At 36.9% G+C, this 19,324-nt stretch overlaps 1 long non-coding RNA gene across 1 annotated transcript in view; it reads left to right on the top strand.

Annotated features, from left to right (window-relative positions):
* LOC136400916 (uncharacterized) overlaps window positions 1-19,324 on the top strand; it is a 448,134-nt gene that overhangs the window by 276,474 nt on the left and 152,336 nt on the right. Inside the window, exon 3 of the long non-coding RNA XR_010750427.1 lies at window positions 13,148-13,242. This is a non-coding gene — a long non-coding RNA (uncharacterized lncRNA). The remainder of the gene's footprint in view (window positions 1-13,147; window positions 13,243-19,324) is intronic.

Genomic DNA, 19,324 nt, shown 5'->3' with positions numbered 1-19,324 from the left:
TAGTACTTTGTCAGATACATGATTTACATCTATTTTCTCCCAATCCATAGTTCATCTATTAACTTCCTTAAGAGTATCTTTTAATGAGTAGTCATTTTAAAATATGATAAAGTCAAATTCATTGGGTTTTTAAATGGTTGTTGTTTTCTGTAACCTCTCTAAGAAACTTGTAGACCAGCCCCACTTTACACATACAAAAAAGCCTCTGTAATGTGTCTTTTTAAAAGCTTTATGGTTTTGGCTCTTATGTTTGGGTCTAGGATCCATCTTGAGTTAGATTTTGTATATGGTGAAGTGGGTTTGCCTCGTATTAACATGTTCACACTCACTTAGGCTCACCATTGATTGTCTTATATTATATTGTGTGGTAAAAATCTCATTGTATCTTTAATCCTCAATGATATGTGTGTTCTCCAACAGTTACTGTCTCCTTTCGTTTTATAGTTTGCAATCTCCTGTGACCTGGGAGATCAGATAGTCATGCTTGGGATAATCGTTTATTCATCCAACACTTATGGAATACCTATTATGGGATAAATTCTAACAAGCACTATAGATAAAATGAGAAAATCTTATGCTTGTCTAAATAGGAAATGTCTGCTGAGGACACAAATAAGTAGGTCATTGTAGTTGAGATTGAAAAAGATGGTAAGATGTAAAGAACTGTGAAGGACACAGATAAAGAATATCTAATAGAGAGTTTTAGAATCAGGCTGATTTCAGAGCTTTGATAAGAAGGATGAGTAGGAAGATTTAAGGGTGCAACAAGGGGTTGTTAGCAAGACTTCTGCCCTCAAAACTTTATATAATAGAAGAGACAAAACATCTAGTGCTATAAAATATATAATATTTTGAGATTTTAGATTTCAGAATGGAAGAAAAAATATCTTCCACAGTACATGGATACACACACACACACACATGTGGGAGAATTCATAGGGGAGGTAGTATTTGAGTTGGGGTCATGGGGTTCTTTGAGATTAAATGAATGAATAAGTACACAGTGCTTCAGACAGTACCTGACATATTGTGTTAATAATAGTCATTATATTAGTAGTATTGAATGATATATAGAACTTGACCATTTATATTGAGAAAAATCACTTTAGGCACATGACAAAAATTTTAAGCTGTTCATAGATATATGGAGTGAAAATGGAGCTTAGAGAATAAAAGTTCAGGAAATATTTAGAAATTGGAAAATAGTTCACTTTGATTAAAACACTGTATGAAAACAGACTAAGTTTTAAGAAAGATGGAGAGCTTTGCAAAGCAAGTTAAGCATTTGGATTTTATTTTGGTTGTGACGGGAGCCATTGCTGGATTTTAATTTTTTTAACTTTTTATTTTTAATCCACAGAGGGAAGAGAAAAAGCTACATACACCCTGGTGTAAAATCTAGGTTTAGGGAATAGAAGGAGCCAGATAAACAGAGATATAAGGAGTGGTCACATGGATAGAGGAATCAGGATTGCTGTTGTGCAGAAGGAATTGTTGGTCAACAATCCTTCATGGTACTAAGAGGCTGAGAGGATGGAAACTAAAAAGATCCAAAAATAGAGATGGCAGTTTGTCTCTATTTTATTGGCCTTTGAAAGAACAGCTTCAGCATGGTGATGAAGGCTAAAGTCAGATTTTAAGGGATTAAGAGAGGTTTAAAAGTGGAAATGAAACACAGTATAGTTTACTTAGAAAAGTTAGATGGTGAAAATAAAAGTAAGGAAGATCTGATAATAGCTGAATGAGTAGCAGAACCAAGTTCAGATTGTTTAGATGTGATAATATTTGTAGATTGAATTAGGAGGGGAGTGGGAGGGGAGTGAAGGGGAGAGATAGGAAGGGGATTGTGTTGCAAATAGAAGGGGGATATTTTTCTGGGAAATATGTCCAGAGGAGACAGTAGGAAAAAAGAATAAAGGTGCAAATGTAACAGTTGCCATTGGAAAGACATTTTGTTCTCTGACAGAGAGATGGAAGAAAAGATAGCAAGGGAAGATGAAATAATAACAAGTGTTTGTGAAAAGGAAGGGATTTGAAGACATTCATATAGATATTTCATCAGAAAGTGGGAGGCAATGCCATCCAGAGGGCAAAACTGTGCAGACAAAACTAGACTTGAGGAGATGGAAATTTGAAATGAACTCTGTAGTAAATGTGTTGTGGTGTGGGTATTAGTTTTAGCTTGCTGGTTAAAAATTACTCAAACTAGGAATAGGGCTCTCTGCAGGGGCCCAGCTGGACTGCACCTTGATCTCAGATGTCCCAGTCTATAGAACTGTGAGACAATACATTTAGTCATTTAAGCCACCCAGTCTATGTTACAGTGGTCTAAACAGACTGGTACAGTGGGGCCCTATTTCTCATGGGAGAAAGGAGCTACAAATATAGGAGAGGAAAGAAAACTGGAATTAATACTATGGTGTCGGGCTGGAATTAGAGGTATTGGAATAAATTTATATAAGTCATATTCATATATATTTATATATGGATAAAATAGATATTAGCCCTGACTGGTTGGCTCAGTGGTAGAGCGTCGGCCTGGCGTGCAGGAGTCCGGGGTTCGATTCCAGGCCAGGGCACATAGGAGAAGCGCCTGTCTGCTTCTCCACCCCTCCCCCTCTCCTTCCTCTCTGTCTCTCTCTTCCCCTCCCACAGCCGAGGCTCCATTGGAGCAAAAGATGGTCCGGGCACTGGGGATGGCTCCTTGGCCTCTGCCCCAGGCCCTAGGGTGGCTCTGGTCGCGGCAGAGCGACACCCCGGATGGGCAGAGCATCACCCCATGGTGTGTGTGCCGGGTGGATCCCGGTCCGGCGCATGCGGGAGTCTGTCTGACTGCCTCCCCGTTTCCAACTTCAGAAAAATACAAAATAAATAAATAAATAAAATAAAAATAGATATTAATATATATGGATATTCTTATATATATTTATTGGTTATGCTCACTAAGAAGCCCGCATAATGAAATCCCAGTAGTAATGTGCATACCTAATATGCAGAACTTGCTTTCTAAACACAATTCTCAACTCTAAGGAGCTATAACCTTTGGAAAAAACGCCTGCCTCCAAGGCTGAGGCAAGTGACGTAGAAGATGAGCATGGGAAATCTTATAATGCCAGAAAGTAAGGAAGCACTCAGAAAACTCTCAGACAGAAGCAGCTTAAAAAGGCCCCTGATGGCCCAACATTGATGTAGTTTGCACATCAAAACAATGAGAGCATGGACTCTACTCCATTGCATAAAATAGGAAGCCATTTGTCCACGTAGATGTAAATAAATAAAAGCATAAATAAATGGAGAGAAGCAAAAGCTTCTTGTTTCAATAAAATGTCAGTTAAGAAAAACAGATGGAGTGATGGAATTAAGAATCATCATTTGGCAGCCATTGCATTAACAATTGAGTCACAAAACACCCACCAGTGGATGCTCAGACTAGTGGGTGAAAAGTTGATGAGGAAAGTAGCATTACGTTAGTAATGAAGATTTGTTAATTACCAAGGAAAAAGTAGCTTTAGGTAGAGAAACTTGGAGAACCCCACCTTTATCAATATAAATACCACCAGTAACAAGACAGATAGAAATTGTGTACCATCTGGAACAATATAATGGGGGTGAAAAAGGTGAAGGGATTTAGAAGTATAAGTGGGTAGTTATGTAATAGACACAGGGACGTAAAGAACAGCATGGGGAACATGGTCAATTATATTGTGGTGACTGTGTGGTGCCAGGTGATGCTTGGGATAGTAGGCAGAGCACTTTGCAGGGTATATGACTATCTGACCCTAAGCTGTATACCTGAAACTGGTACAAAATAGTATTGGAGGTAAGCTGTCATTGAAAAAATAAAAAAAGAATACAGCATCACTTCTGTGATATTTTCTCCTAAAATGTATAACTTGAATCTAATTAATAGAAAACATCAGACAAATCTAAATTTAGGGACAGGCTACAAAATAATTGGTTTTAATTTTGAATGCATCGAGGTCATGAATATCAAGGAGAGCCTGAGGAACTATTTCAGATTAAAGAAGAAAAGACACTACTAGCTGCTATGTGTAGCCTTGGGTTGGATAATTTTGCTAGGAAGAATATTATTGAGTGATCACTGAAATCTGAATAAAGCCTGTGGATTAAATCACAGCATTGTATCAATGCTAATTTCCCGATTGTAATGGATTTACGGTCTTTGTGTAGACAAATGTTCTGTGTGAACTGCACACTGAAGTATTCTAGGGTTATGGAGCATGATGTCTCCAACTCTCAAATCATTTAGAAAAAAAAAATCTTTGAATGTAATTCCAAAATTTTCTGTTAAAAATTAAAAGAAAATTTTTTAAAGAGCAAAAACCTTCAGCCATTTGCTCTTTATAGGAGATGTGCTTTAAAACAATGAAAAAATACATGTATAGCAGAATAGAAAAATAAATTATTGGGACAATAATAATAAAAACAAAACTGATGTAACAACATTTCTATTGTAAAATAGACTTTATAAGGAAAAACTTTATTAGGAAAAATGCAGACCATAATATAATGGTAAAGGCAGCATTTATAAGGAATATATATAATTCTGAAGCGATATGTGCCTAACAACACAACCATCAAGTACATGTTAATAGTATACAATGAGAAAGTTATAGTTCTCCAATATGGTAAAATTTTAAATTCATGCTTCTCAGTGTTTGATATATAAAAAACAACAAAGAATTAGTAAAAATATATAACTGAACTATACAATTACACAGTTCTAAATAACAGATAATTATAGAAGTCTGCATTTTCAAATTAGAGTATTTACATTATTTTAAGCACATATGGAAACTTTACAAATGTTGACCCTTTGTAAACCGCAAAATAGGCTCAGTGCACAAATACAAAATAAACCATGTTTTCTATCTGTGCTATGTAGAAGGGGATCAATAACCAAACCAATAATCTACATGTCTCCAATAAACACAATTGTAAATAATGTATCTTTCGATGGATATTTAGAAGTGAACAACATCAAAACTTATAGCACGCAGTAAGAGAGCTTGCAATGTAATTTGCAGCCTCAAAAAGCGTATGTTGAGACAAAAACATTTCAAAATTTAATAACTTCTAGAATTTAAGGAGTAAGAGAAAAAATCTAATAGCATCAACCTAAACATATCAAAATAATGAGAATTACAGACATACTTAGTGAAACAAAAAGCACTAAAATAATAAAGATAATTAAGAGATAGTGCTTTAAATGTATTGATAAATTATATTAGCTATGGCAGAATGATTGGGGGGGGAGAAAAAAAAACTAAATAAGCATTAAGAGTGAAAGAGAAAAATCCCGCACACAGAGTGATTGAACAAATAATAAATGAGTTTTATAGAAAACCTTAGTGAAAATTTTACTGCAATGGACAATTTTCTAGACAAATATAAATGAACAATTGGTTGATAAGCAAATTAATCCAATCAGCAGTTTAGAAATTTGTCATGGGTAAGTATCATGCTCGGGCAGTTTCAGGCAGACATAGGTCGCCGCCTTCCCTGTCTCTGTTCCAGGCACTGAAAAAGCAGCGAGCTCCCAAGCACATGTCAGGCAACGGTCCCTGAGGCTTGCTCCCAAGACCCCTCCCTGCACCTCTCCCTTGTTCCGCCTTCTCCCTCCACCTCCCTTCTCCTCTCTCCCTGTGTTCGTTTCCAGCTCAGTTCCTATGACCATGAATTCTCATGTTAAAATTTCCTGGCAATTTCCATTTCAATTCAGCAACATTTGTTGAGCAGTTGACTGCACCCGAGGCCCTGAGACTGGAACAACAGAGACTGCCACAAAGTAGATTGGCAGCTAGTGAGGGGCAGTGAGAGCCTCAGTCTTGGGTGAAAACACAGCTGACAATTTACAACCCCCTCAAATCATCAACTCATCTGTATGTTCCCCCTTGCCTTTCCTCAAATATTTTGGACTCTTTTGTAGACATAGCTTTAAACACAAAACAAATGACAAAGATTCATGAGATAAACAGTGGCAAACTAATTGCAGCTGTGGAGCATGAGGCAGCACAGTTCAGAGGAAAAGCATCGTTGAAATCAAAATTAAGAAGACCAGGTTTATGTAAGTGGCTTTGCTACTGAGTTACCTGAGGCAAATCGCTTGGCCTCTCTGTGCTCCAATAGAAAGAGAGCTACCGCCACCTCTCTTGTTGGTTGTGCAATACTGCTGAGAAGTAAAAGAAATAAAATTAGATAATTGATTTGATAGCCTTTTAAAGAGTAGAATATAAATAATAGTGGGGTAATTATCCTCTTCACAATCAACATCATTCATGCATAGTGTACTAACATTATATTTGACCCCAGAGATTTCTATTTTAAAAATTTGACAGCTTTTGAAAGTAAGATGCATCGATTTTCAAGGTAAGGGATTTCTCAAGGAACTTTATCTTTCTCAGTTTGCTTTTTTCATAGTACAGAATTCACAGTGCTGTGGCCTTTGAATGTTTAACCTCAATTAACATATATTGTGACCCAGTAAACACACATGCAGTCTGATATTTTCTTTAATACAGGACTCTTACTTTTATCTCTATTTCATTTAAAAAGTTACATTTATTTCATGACCTTAGTTTGAAAACAAGTGTTTAAATATAACATATCTGATATCTGTATTTTTTTGAAGACAACTCCAATAAAAACATCCTGTTAGTGCTAACTGGATGGGCCAAGGAAAAGTCAGTTTCTCCTGTTGAATTCTAGAGCAAGAAGTACTCCAATTTTAGGTTCTGCAGTTGAGTTCTGATTGTGCTGCATACAGACGTCTTAAATTGTAGCACAAATGTTGGTTACAGAAAAACAAAAAGCAAAATACCCAGAACCCCCCCCCCCCCAGACTTTCAGGTTTCCTTCCAATGCCCATTAATAGGAAGAATGATTGAAAGGAATTCTTAAGGACGAGCTCACAATAAGATGGGAGGGGGTTCTACCTTGTTATATTTTAGAGCATGAGCTTATCAAATCCAGCTGAAATTTTTGGACTATATGCTCTGTCCTTTTTTAAAAAGGGAAATTACCACCCTGCCTGGGTAGCTCAGTTGGTTGGAACATCCTCCCAAAGCTCAGAGGTTGCCATTCAATCCCAGGTCAGAGCCCATGCAGGGACGGAGTGATGTTCCTCTTTCTTTTTCTCCCTCCCCCCCCCTCCATCTAAAATCAGTAAATTAAAAAATAATTTAAAAGGGGGAAACTACCAAAAAAATTATAATAGGTGATTAAGAGCTGGGGTACCTCCATATTTTTCTCCACAGGCACTTAACCTTTAGAAAATGCAAGCAATGATAATTATAATATTTATCATCCCACAAGATATTACCTTTTTATAAAGCGAGACTGTTGCATTTGTTTAGACGAATTAAAAACTTTGTATTTGTATATTAAATTTTAAAAGTAATTTTAATATATAGCGACAACAGTATCATCTGCTTTTTGAAAACCTTGATGAATCCCAATATACATGTACAAAATTATCAAATAATTATATAGAGAGGTACTTACTTTCCTCCCTTGTATTAAGAGAAACTTTTATAGAAATGCATTAGTTTAAGAGATTTTTAAAAAATAATGATAATGTACAGTTATTACAGTTCTTTTCCGTGCTAAGCACCATGCTTGTTACTTTACACATCTCTTTATCCTTGCAACAATCAAATATGATAGACAATAAAAGAGGAGAAGCTGAGGCTTAAACAACTAAGTAGAGGTAAATCCATGATATAAACTTCGTCTGCCTGTCCCTGAAACCTGAGCCCTCAAATTCAAAGTACATGCAATTTTTAGGAACCCAAATATTAGTATAGTAAATAATTCCCCAAAATGAATTTTCACAGCCGTTCTTGTCTGAGTAGTAGGCCGACAGCAGGTGCACAGGCACCTCTAGCTTAGTATGTCTCTGTCTTCCTCAAGGCCCCTCACAGTCCGATCTCTTGGCAATTTCCCTTTTCCTCCTTTAAATAAGTTGCCTCCCTCTGTCCCCGAAGCCAGCAATCTGGGAGACCTTGACACTCTTTTCTCAACCCCCATGTCCACGCCACTCACATCCAGTCATCCACTGAATCGTACTTGCCTCCTTGGTGGCTCCTGACCCCTTTCACTTTCTCCAGACCAGCTGTCATCACCTGGTCAAACAAGTTCATTCTTCTCATTGCTCTGTTCCTGGCTGAAGTTATGCTCCTCTCACTTATTTCTGCCTCCAGTTTTCCTCTGCTCCTGTCAGCTCTCTGCATGGCAGCTAGAGTGACCGCAGAGCTCTGACACCACATCTCTGAGCACATCTCTCTGCTACGGGTCCTAGGGCTCCTCCTTTTCAGAGTAAAGCCTATGGCCCTTGCTCGGATGGGCAAAGCCCCTCATCCATATGTTCATCTCACTCCAGTTCTTGGACCCCTTGACTATGTAGCATTTCTAAATCACGGCCCATTTTTTTGAGCAGCTATACATCTCCAACTTCAAACCTTTCCAACTGCTTCTAAGTCAACCTAAACTGTTTCTCTCCAACCTTCTAGGTTAGGATCCCCTTGTAAATTTTCTCTTAAAATCCTGGGCATACATATACTATAGCAATCTCATATGCATTATAATGTACCATCTTCCTGCCTGCATTAGATTAGGGAGGGAAGACTCTATGTCTTGTTTATTTTTGCATCTCTAGGGCTCAGCATAGCACCTGGCACATAAGAGAGGCATACCAGTATACTCAGTGAAAGCACTGTCATGCAGAGTAATTCTCATGAATGAGCACCTTCAGTACCTAAGAAATAATAGATGGCTCAAAAAGATTGAATTAACTTCCAAAAAAATGTTTAATTTACTTATAGGGGTTTTTGACTCTAAAAAAAAACAACTTCACTTTTAAACGTGAATCTCTTATCCTAGGAAAGTATATTTGACTGAAAATGAGAATAACTACCAATATTTACCTTGCATTGAAAAACAGGTGAGAGAATTAAGAGTAAAAAAACCTCACAGACACAGACAATGGTATAATGATTGTCAGAGGCTAAGGGGGTGGGGGAGATAGAAGAGGATAAAAGAGTCTAAATGGTGATGGAAGGAGGCTTAACTTGGGGTGGTGAACACAATACATATACAGATGATGCATTATGGAATTGTACACCTGAAAACTGTATACTTTTATTAACTGATGTCATCTAATACATTCAATAAAAAAGAAAAAAAGTAGGTGAGAACAGAATAAAGGCCAAGTAACAAAATATATCAGACAGTTTCACTTTAATATCAGGAAAGAATGGAATCTTCATAGAATGCATCCACTGCCAAGAATCTGACCTAGGAATGTATAAAGTCATAGAAAAGGGACAAAAGCAGAAGTTCATAGGATGTGCACACTCTCTGGGCTGCAGGTGCAGATAATAAAAACTCTCATTAGGAACACTGGAACTAACAAGTCGTCTGTCTCGCTTTACAAACCTGTGCCAAGGCTCAGATGAGAAAAACTCTGTGAGACCGTTTTGTAAAGTATACAATGGTATCAAATACAAGATTTGTGACTACTAGACAGTTAAAAGATAATGTGGTTTTTTGTTTGTTTGTTTGTTTTGTTTTTTGTGGAGCCTTCCTGAATATTCATCTGGAACACAGCCTCACAAGGTTAGAGTTTCTCCTTATGTGTCTACCCACTGTAGAGTTCACTCTCCAAACATAGGGGCCAGGCTTACTGCTGGTTCTTCCAGTGCCCAGGACACATCTGGGCAGCTGCAAGTGCTCCTTATGTGCTTGCTGAATGATTTATTCCAAGCTATTACAAGTGTTGTTACAAGGTATTCTTTACCGTGAGGTGATTGGAGGACATTCTTGACAAGACATCATTGTAGAAAGACTCTGGTATACTTTTGATATTTGGTATTGCTAATGATGTTTTGACTATTTTAATAAACTAGCTATATTTCAGAGAACTTAAGAAGAAGAAGAAGAGAAATAGTTAAGGGCTGATGGAGTTTGTGGAAAACCATAAAGTTATTCCAAAGAATTACCTATCTTTTTCTACCTGCAGAACCTGATTATGAATTTTAGCTTTCACCAACACTTTCTTCCTTCTAAAAATGACACAAAGCATACTTCTTTAAAAATTAGACTATTTTTCAGGGAACATTTTATATTTACAGAAGAGTTGCAAATAGAGTACAGAGGATTTTCATACGTCCCTCACCATAGGTCATGCTTTCCTGATGTTAACACCTTACATAACCCATTTATTTATTTTTTTATTTGAAATGAAGTAGAAGGTAATTTTGAGCAACTGTAGAAGTGTCTGAAGAATTATGTGATACTCATTGGATAGCATGAAAAAGAACATTTTAGTTACAGTGCAAGAATTAGAAGTCACTGAGTCCATCATTGTTATAGTTATGTAGAAATAGCTGAACTTAGAACTTTGGCTCTGTAGAAAAGTCAGTCAGATAATAACTTCTGTGAATAGGCTCCTTGGTTTGAAGCTATTCTTATAATCATGGAGGCAAAAGATATTACTCTCTGGAAAATGCTGAAAAAAATCTAAACAATTCTATTCATTATACAATAGACAAGGAATGAAACAATATGATATACATAAAACTAGTTCAAGATGATATGTCATGATTAAAATGAAAAAATGTTGAAATATACATGCTTATTGCTAAGAAATTATATAAGTTCACATAGTGGTGAATTAATGAGTATTCATTTTAGTTCAGTTGAGTACATGTAAATATATATTTATGGAACAGTTAATTTTCTTTAATTGTTTAAATTTATTATAAGCTTAAGTATTATTTAAGGTTTTTTGCCATAAGTAATGTAAAAATAATAAATTATACAAGCAAGAATTCGTACTTAGTCTTGCATAGTATATAAAGATAGTAAAATGTGTTTCATATGAAATACATAGGGCTGTGTAAACAGGTTTTGGCAGATTTTTTTTTTACCCTTTAATATACTTCACATTTATTCTCCTTCCTTTACTGCATTCTTGCTGCATTATACAAGGAATATAATATTACCTGTGGATCTAATAATCAAATATTTTAGGTTCGGCTGATTCTGGAGTCAAGATATTTAATTTAATAAAGAAGACCTGGTGACCATATTTAAATTCCACAGCACCTTTCCCTCCCTTCTGATACAATTAAAAACATAAAGGCGTCAAACGATTCATTCACTCAATGAACTGAGGCTTATGAGGAGACATGAGTATCGCCACAGGCCTGCGACAGTATTGGGGAGTTTGCACCCAGTTACTCACCAACTACTCAGGGGAAAGCGCGGCTCACCCTGGACTCGCTGTATGGTCTTGAGCGAGTCACCTCACATTCTTGAACCTCAGTCAACCCATTTGGAGAATTAGGTGAAAGCTAAGCCTTAGTGAGAAACAGATGCTACATCTGAGATGAGTTTTCTTGTATAAACAAGTAATTCCAAAGTTTAAGTCCAAAGAAAGTTGCTGTGTGAATGGCCATGATCCATCTGAAGTAGATAGTTAGGTTAAGGCTTTGGGTTAAAGGTTTCTGAATAGTAGTTAAAGCATCACAATATTTCTTTGGGGGTTTCTTAAAAATATTTTTGTCTCATTTTTTTTATTCCCTTCTACTCTGAGTTTTAGATATAGACTGTTGTGACTCTTCCATAAATTTATTTAATGCTTTTGAAGCATTTTCTGTTTAGTAAATTATACCTGTAACAGGTCAATTAAGTTGTCAAGATAGGGAAATACAACTCAAAATAGTCCAGTTATTCCCGAGTGAAAGTTAAGACCTCTTCCTTTTGGGGTAAAACGGAACAATCAAGGGCTTTAAAGACATGTGGTTTTAAAGGCAACACCTAAGTTTGCATTTCGGTTTAATTCCCAGAAGATTACTTGTCACTTTGGTAAATTCTTACATTCTAAAACACTTTGGGAAAAAAAAGGAGATAGGTAATTTAATAATTTGCAGAGAATTTCTCAAAGGAAAGAAAAACCCCTCTTGAAAAATGCTAGTTTAAGCTGTGTGATTGCTTTCTCTCCCCTACAACTGCTACTTCACTGATGGAAATAGCTGCGCACATCAAAGTAAGAGCTGTGGTTCCAGAAACTCTCCGAGCCTGTCCGTAGCTCTAAACTTCTATTTCCTGTGTTGACTTCATGGGTTGCTATCATCGGTGCCCATTTCAAAGCTTCAGGTTAAATGGGCTGCGGTTTCCCATTGCATAATGTTTTGTATTTTAAAGTGGGAATAAGTCACATGTGAATCAGCAAGCGAATGGGCACTGTGGAGAATTCTTTGCCTGCTAGTTTGTGATGCTCTGGTTTGTTTTTTGGCAGCTGTGATGTTCTTGCCTTTGACTTGTTCTTAGCAAAGGGAGCAGTAGCTTGGCGTTTGAGTGGAAAACAATCCGGGAATCTCAGAGGGGAGAAACTAAGAAATGAGAAGCCTGAGGCTAGTACCTTCTGGTGGACAGATGAGAGGCACTTCTGTGCTTGTGCTCTCTTCGGCCACGTGCCCAGAACTCCTGACTTCGATGTGAAGCACATACCTGGGACAGAATTGGGCCTGGGTTTCTGTAGTGACTAAGCGAAGTCTGTTTGAGTGAGATGCAAAATAATTGGCTAGAGTGTGATCACCCATGGAAGACGAAGAATGTGACAGGCATAAATGTAAAAGCTTTTGAGGGAAAATGGGAAATACCTATAATTAATATCTAGAGAAAATATTTGGTAAAAGTTTCTAATTCATTAAACATCTGGGGAAGCAGGCTAAATGAAAGTCGCAAAAGATCCATTATTTTGATAGTTAAACTATTTTAAATAAGTTCTGATTATGGATGATTTTTTTTACCAGTCTCTGGAAAAGTTGAATTACAAATATTTTCTACTCTAAATGTCTTATGTAAGCGATGTGAGATGTGGATGCAAAAAATTATCTACCTCTCTATTTCTCTATCAATCATATTATTCATATAATATATAGTGTGCTTATAATCTTCATATATAGTATATATATATATTTATATATATAATTCTTCACGTGTGTGCATATTACCCTCAAATGCAGGTGCAGGATCTTTTCAGGCTCTTGCCAAAGAATGTTATTCTGAGATGTACAAAGAAGGAGTAGCTTTTGTTCCACAAAACTACTTTCTCTTTTAGGAATTAGGACCCTGACCTTCTTGCACCCTGGAGCTGGAGGTAAGGTAGATGAGCATCAAGCAGGACACGCATGTGGGAGCTCCTACAAGCTGGAGGTATGTGCAAATCACAGTTCTGCTTTCATCTGGCACAGAGTGCAGATTCTACCATTATCCTGTGTTGTGAACATGTTTGAAGAATAAGGGAGGCACAGCAGTAAGAAACATTGGGGAGGATGAATTGAAGTGCTAACCTGGGCCCTGGATGGCAGAAAGAGGTGAATTGATAAAATTAAATGCCCATTATTCCACTTCAGTCACCAAGTGTGCTTCTGAGAACACCTTCAGTAGGACTGAGTTTTATACTTGATCAGGATGAAAGATGGAGGGTCCAAAAGTTTTACAGTTTGTAAATCACAAAGATGGTTGGTGAATGATGTTTCGCAGAAAATACATCTTTAGAAAATACTTTTCAGTTGTCTCCTTTTTAAAGATAGTCTGCAAAAACAACAAAAAGAAAAAAAAATCTCAGTTTTTACTGGAATCCTTAGTGGAAACTTAAGTTGGCTTCATATGAGAGTTTGAAACATGCCTCCTTAGTTATATATCTATTTTTGAGAAAAATAACTTCTGCCTACACACAATTCTGAAGTCAACATTTGCTATGTATATTATTTATGCTTTGATATTCAGAGTGTATACAAAGCTGAGTGTGTAAACTAGAATACATTCTAATTTGATAAAATGCCAATCATAAAGGGGTTGTTGATTTTAAAGAAATCAATGAGTTTAATCTGTTAAATGTGACTGAAAAATTCTTTTTATTGTGGTCTGCAATACCCAAATAGCTTTGCATTTCCAAGTTTTAATATTTTAACATCAAGTTTTAAAAATATATTTAAAGAATCCAAAACTCTTTGATTAACATCTCATTCAATAATTTCCAAGGCAGGGAATTTCAAGGGAAACATATGAATATATAAGCTAAGAGATTTATTTTTTAAGGAAAATGAAAATATTTTAAATCAACATTTTATTCTCCATTTCCTTTTTCCTCAATATTAACAGTGATCACTGCTATGCTTTTTGGAGATAAGAAAGAGCAAGAAAAAGATTTTATTCAATTAATAATGTTCCCCTCTGCACTAAATTGAAATGGTTCTTTTACTTCCATCCAGTGGTCAATGAGATATTATTACCTAGGATATATAGTTCCTATAGATCAACATAAAAATAATAAAACAACTAAAAAATATGCAAAGAATAAAAACAATTCACAGGAGAGAAATAATTAATGAATTTAAGAACAGATATGCTGTTTTACAACTACCAGAGTATAACTATAAACAAAAGAAAGATATCATACCACAACTATCAAAAATGAAAAAAAAATTTTATTACCAAATGTCACTAAGGATGTAGAAAAATGATAACTTTCACATGCTACTAATTGGTTAAAAATTGTAGAGTTTTTGACAATATCAAGTAATGTTAAAAATGTGCATATCCTTCAAGACCCACAAACTTCACTTCTGAGCATGTGTTCATGAGAAACTTTCGCAGCTGTCTATAAAGAGATGTGTCCAAGAATGTTTATTTGCAGCAATGCCTGTGTTGGTGAGCAACTGAAATCAACCTAACTATTGAATTGTTGTTTTTAAATTTTATCCATGTTGATATTTATTTAGTTTACTTCTTATAACTATTGTACACTAGTCCACAATATGACTGTCCCTCAATTAATTTATCCATTCTTCTGCCAGTTAATTTATTCAGTGGGGAAGGAGAAAGGAGAGTAAGATCAAGCTTAGAAGAGCCACAATTTTTTCAGCATAATTTCTTAAAATAAAAGATTTGAGAAAAAGTATGGAATGATGTTAAGATTTGCTAAAGCTGGGTGATGAGGGTGTAGGGGTAGAGACATCTGGAGGTCTTTCCATTGGTTAGATTTCAGTTATCCAATATTATTCAAATATATTTCTTTTCAGAAATCTTTCTAACCCACCCAAGTATTATTCTTGCTTAACTTTATATTATTTTATAACTCTCTGTTTGTATTAGATCAGTTTGCAAATACTCTATCAATTTGCGCTTGTTGATTTGGTACTCTCTAAGTCTTTTAGTCGAAGAATAGTAGAGCTAGAAAGACCTGCTTTGACCATTGGTAACATAATGAGGAGAAGGAGACCTAGAATGTTTCATGATCCTGTGTGTTGGCCATCAAAGTAGACAACTATTTTCAAAATTAGGAAGTAGCTGTTTTTTCCTTTTATATTCTAGGTATATTATGTTCTTCACCGAGTGCAGTGCACAGTAGGCAGCAGAAATGGTTGACTAGACATCTAGGATCAGTTTTTGAGAGGCAAGGCTTGGGCCGTGGGAGGGCACAGTGCTGGGATAGGAAAATATGATGTCACAGGGTTGGGGGTCGGGGAGTAGATTTGTGAAGAAAGAAGGATCATGGAATGGAACTGAGGATTGAGGCTTAAAGTGTTTTCAGAAAGTTAGACCGAAACACATAAGGGAGGCTTTCTCTAATATTAGCCACCTCCTCATTTTCTGCCATTGATTCAGCCATTAAATAAGCAGGTGCACCGAGGAAAGGGGAACACTACACTTTCCCCTCATCTCAGTGATCATGCTCCTAACTTTTCTACTTGTATTGCTGTTACCTGCCATGTTTTACTTCAAACTGTATCATGAAACTTATTTTTTTGTCATATGTGTGACTAAAGTTTAAAAATTTGGTTTGAAGTGTGGTCAGATACCTCATTTGTTTCCATCTTGTGGCTTGAGAGTTTTTCTTCTATCCAGTGAAAACATCGCTGACGAGTCAGGCTAGCACGAAACTCATCAGCTGAGTTTTGTAAATGATCCTGAAAGTCTTCGTTCTGAGCGATGGGAAGATTGAGGGGGCACCCTTGTTGGGCTGTGCTGAGGGTCTCACTTGGTTCTAATCCAACCTTGTGTTTATTCACTCATTTATTTCATGTAGTTTGAAAATCTCTTGTGTGCCAGGCAACTGTGCTGGTACTGGAAATACATGGTGAAAAGGACTCAGTCCTCTTTTTTTCCAAGTTTATTACAGCCTCTGGGCCAGGCTGATTGGTAAAGAGGCAGTCACAATACAATGTACTAAATATTGCTGTAGTCTGTTTAGTCAGTACCCCCAGATCAGATGTGTGGGAGTAATCTTGACCCAAATGTCTTCTTCCCCCAGACAGAATTGATGTTACAGCAAATCAGAAAGTGAAACGTACCAAAAAACAAACACAAAACCATTATTGAGAAACAAAAACCCTAAAATACACACTCAGCCACAATTATTTATAAACATATATATTTCAACTTTTCTATTTGGAGCAGCAATTTCAAACCATAATTGTCCAATTCCATTTGCTGTCATATGTATGCATCCTCCTTGCAACCAAAGGAAATTATCTCTGTGTACATGAACCTAAAATTTGGGTCAGGAGTGCCTGAAACCACTCTGGAAGTGCTGAAACCACAATACAAGAAGAAACTAGCATAATGCCAGTGAGGCTTGTTAGACAGACACATCAAGACTAGAATAGAAATAGGAATCGGTAGCTTTAACCCAGATCTGTTATCACTTTGCTACAATGGATAGAAGCCCATCAATCCTCATTTAATTTTACTAACAGTCTAAAAGAATAGATCATCTTTAAAGCTAGGCCTAGGTGATAGGGGGAAAGAGTAGGTATGTTTTTGGGTGCCTGGGAAGGCAACACCTTTATTTTTTAATGTAGACCCTTCATCCAAATATACACAAAGTCTTGGGTTGTAGTAAAAGGTTAGTCTGACACTTTAAATCAGGGGTCTCAAACTCGTGGCCCACGGGCCGCATACGGCCCAGATTGTGCTTGTTGTACTGATTTTTTTTTGTTTTCAACTGCAGTGAGAAAAGTGTTGCGTAACAGTTGCCTTTTGTAGACCTAGTGCGGCCCGCCGAACGGCTGTGATCTTGCTCTGCGGCCCACATGCTGAGTTGAGTTTGAGACCCCTGCAAATTATCCCCAAATATTTTTAACTTATAATGAGAGGTCAACGTTAATATGATTCTTATAGAGTGAGAAAAGTGAGGGTCAGAGATGTTCTGTGACTTGCCCAAGATCACACAGCTAGTTTGTGTCAGAGAGAGGAATGGGCCTTAAAGGTTTTTCAGACGTGTCTAAGAAGACCCCGTGGGAAGCTTGGGCCAAGGGGCAGGGCTCTCTGGGCCATTCACAGTTTAATATCAATTACTGGCCAGGTATGCAAACAAAACCAAAAACAAAATATTTGATACAGGAAATTTAAGACAGAAAATTATCTATAGGTTAGAGGAGCTTGACACAGCGACTCAGGGAGGTTGGGGCAGCACCAAGATAAGCAACTTCAAAACTTCATTACTCAGAGGGCAGAAGGGAGATGGGAGGAGGGCCTGAGACCCTGTGATGGGAATGGGGACCTTGTTGGAAGGAGCATTTGATGGGGACCTGAGAACAGGACTACTGAAGATGATTCTAGGAGACACAGTCAGGGGAATACCTTGCATTCTTCCTCCAATAACCTACAAGGAAGCTCAGTGGGAAACCAGTTTATTCACAAGACAATCTGGAAACAAAGTAAAAATCCATCCCCCTTGGACAACAGAGCAAAACATGAAGAGGATGAGAAATGGGTCAGAGGAAAAGACCGCCATATGCTTTTCAATGAGGTAGCTACATGTTTCATCTCATACATGTGTGTTTCCACCTTAAGGGATGTTTGACTTGAAAAAGGGATTCTACATTCAAAATTCAGTCTAAACCAACATTAAAAGAACACTAACGTCTTTAATATTTCTATCTACAAAGTACTTTTGGTTTTGTTCTCTCTTAAAATGCTGAAAATTATTGTTTCTATTTTAAAATGAAAAAAATTGAAGCTCAGAGTAACTAATAGACATGTTCCCCATAAAACATGGCTAAAAGTTGAGCAACCAGGACTAGAGATCTGAGTCTTGGGCCTCAAATGTAGGTGCAACATCCACCATTCCTAAATTGTGTGCTAAGGCATAAGGCCATAACTAAATATTATAACATTTCAATGGAAATACAGTGACCTTGTTTGGATGCTATATGAACTACTATATGTATAGTTTCAACATTAAATTGCTATGTCCATTTGTTCATGTAATCTCTTTGTGAAGCTAAGTTTTTTATGATAAAAAGGAAGGACCGCACAAAAATGAGTTGAAATCAGAAAATGCAGGTAGCAGTTATGATGATGATGATGATGATTCCAAGGTTTGAGCAGTTGTACTGTGCTCAGCAGGCACTGAAATATTAGGATATAAATACTGATAAGTTGTTAGGACCTAACTATTTAATAAATAGAACTGTTATGTTATTTCTTTTAGCTTAAGGTGTGCTGTGAATAAGTGACTGTGATATTAAGAAGGTTGTCAACTGAGAAAGCATCCCTGCTCTCGGGATATTACCCCATTTGTGTCCAAAGGCAATAGGAAAAAGAAATCGAGGTTATGGGTGAGGTTAAACTACTGCGGGTAGAGAGGATTCACAATCCCTCAGACAATTCTTCCCGAATCTGATAGCCTCTGGCCACATCGTTGTTGTTTTTTTCCTTTTTCTTTTTCTTTTACTTGAAGAGTAAACCTGGGCTCCAGTCAAGTTTCACAACTGGACAGCCGAGGTAATGCAGAAAGGAAAGCTATGTGTATCCGTAAGCTGAGGGGTAAGTCTGGAAGATGACTTGCAAGACCAGCATGCCCATGGTTCCCAGTGCCGTCCATCAGTGCTGGCTCCTGTCTCAACCTGTCTCTGCCATGCGCTCACGTGAGAGGTTAGCTGAGGCAGCCATCCCTTTACTTGTCATTCAGATGGTAGTCTCCTTTTCCCTTTCAAAACATAATTCTTGAAACGATTTTTATATCTTGAACACTTCCTCCTTATCTTTGTGCAGACTTCTAAAATGTGCCTGATAATGAAATCACACCTGACAATAAATTCTCCAAGAAGGATAGACATCTTAAAAGATCAAAGAAAGTAGGGATTAAAATTTGTAAGTGATGTTATTTTAAACAAAAATGAGTGAAACTGACATCTTGCGACATTATAGAGTGCCATGACACTTTGTACTTTGGGAACTAGAAAAATATTAAGATCTTAAGATCAAAAGATGAGGTATTGAAATC

The sequence above is a fragment of the Saccopteryx leptura genome, chromosome 1 (genome assembly GCF_036850995.1).
Source record: "Saccopteryx leptura isolate mSacLep1 chromosome 1, mSacLep1_pri_phased_curated, whole genome shotgun sequence".
NCBI lineage: Eukaryota > Metazoa > Chordata > Mammalia > Chiroptera > Emballonuridae > Saccopteryx > Saccopteryx leptura.
This window is presented reverse-complemented; position numbering and strand designations above follow the sequence as displayed.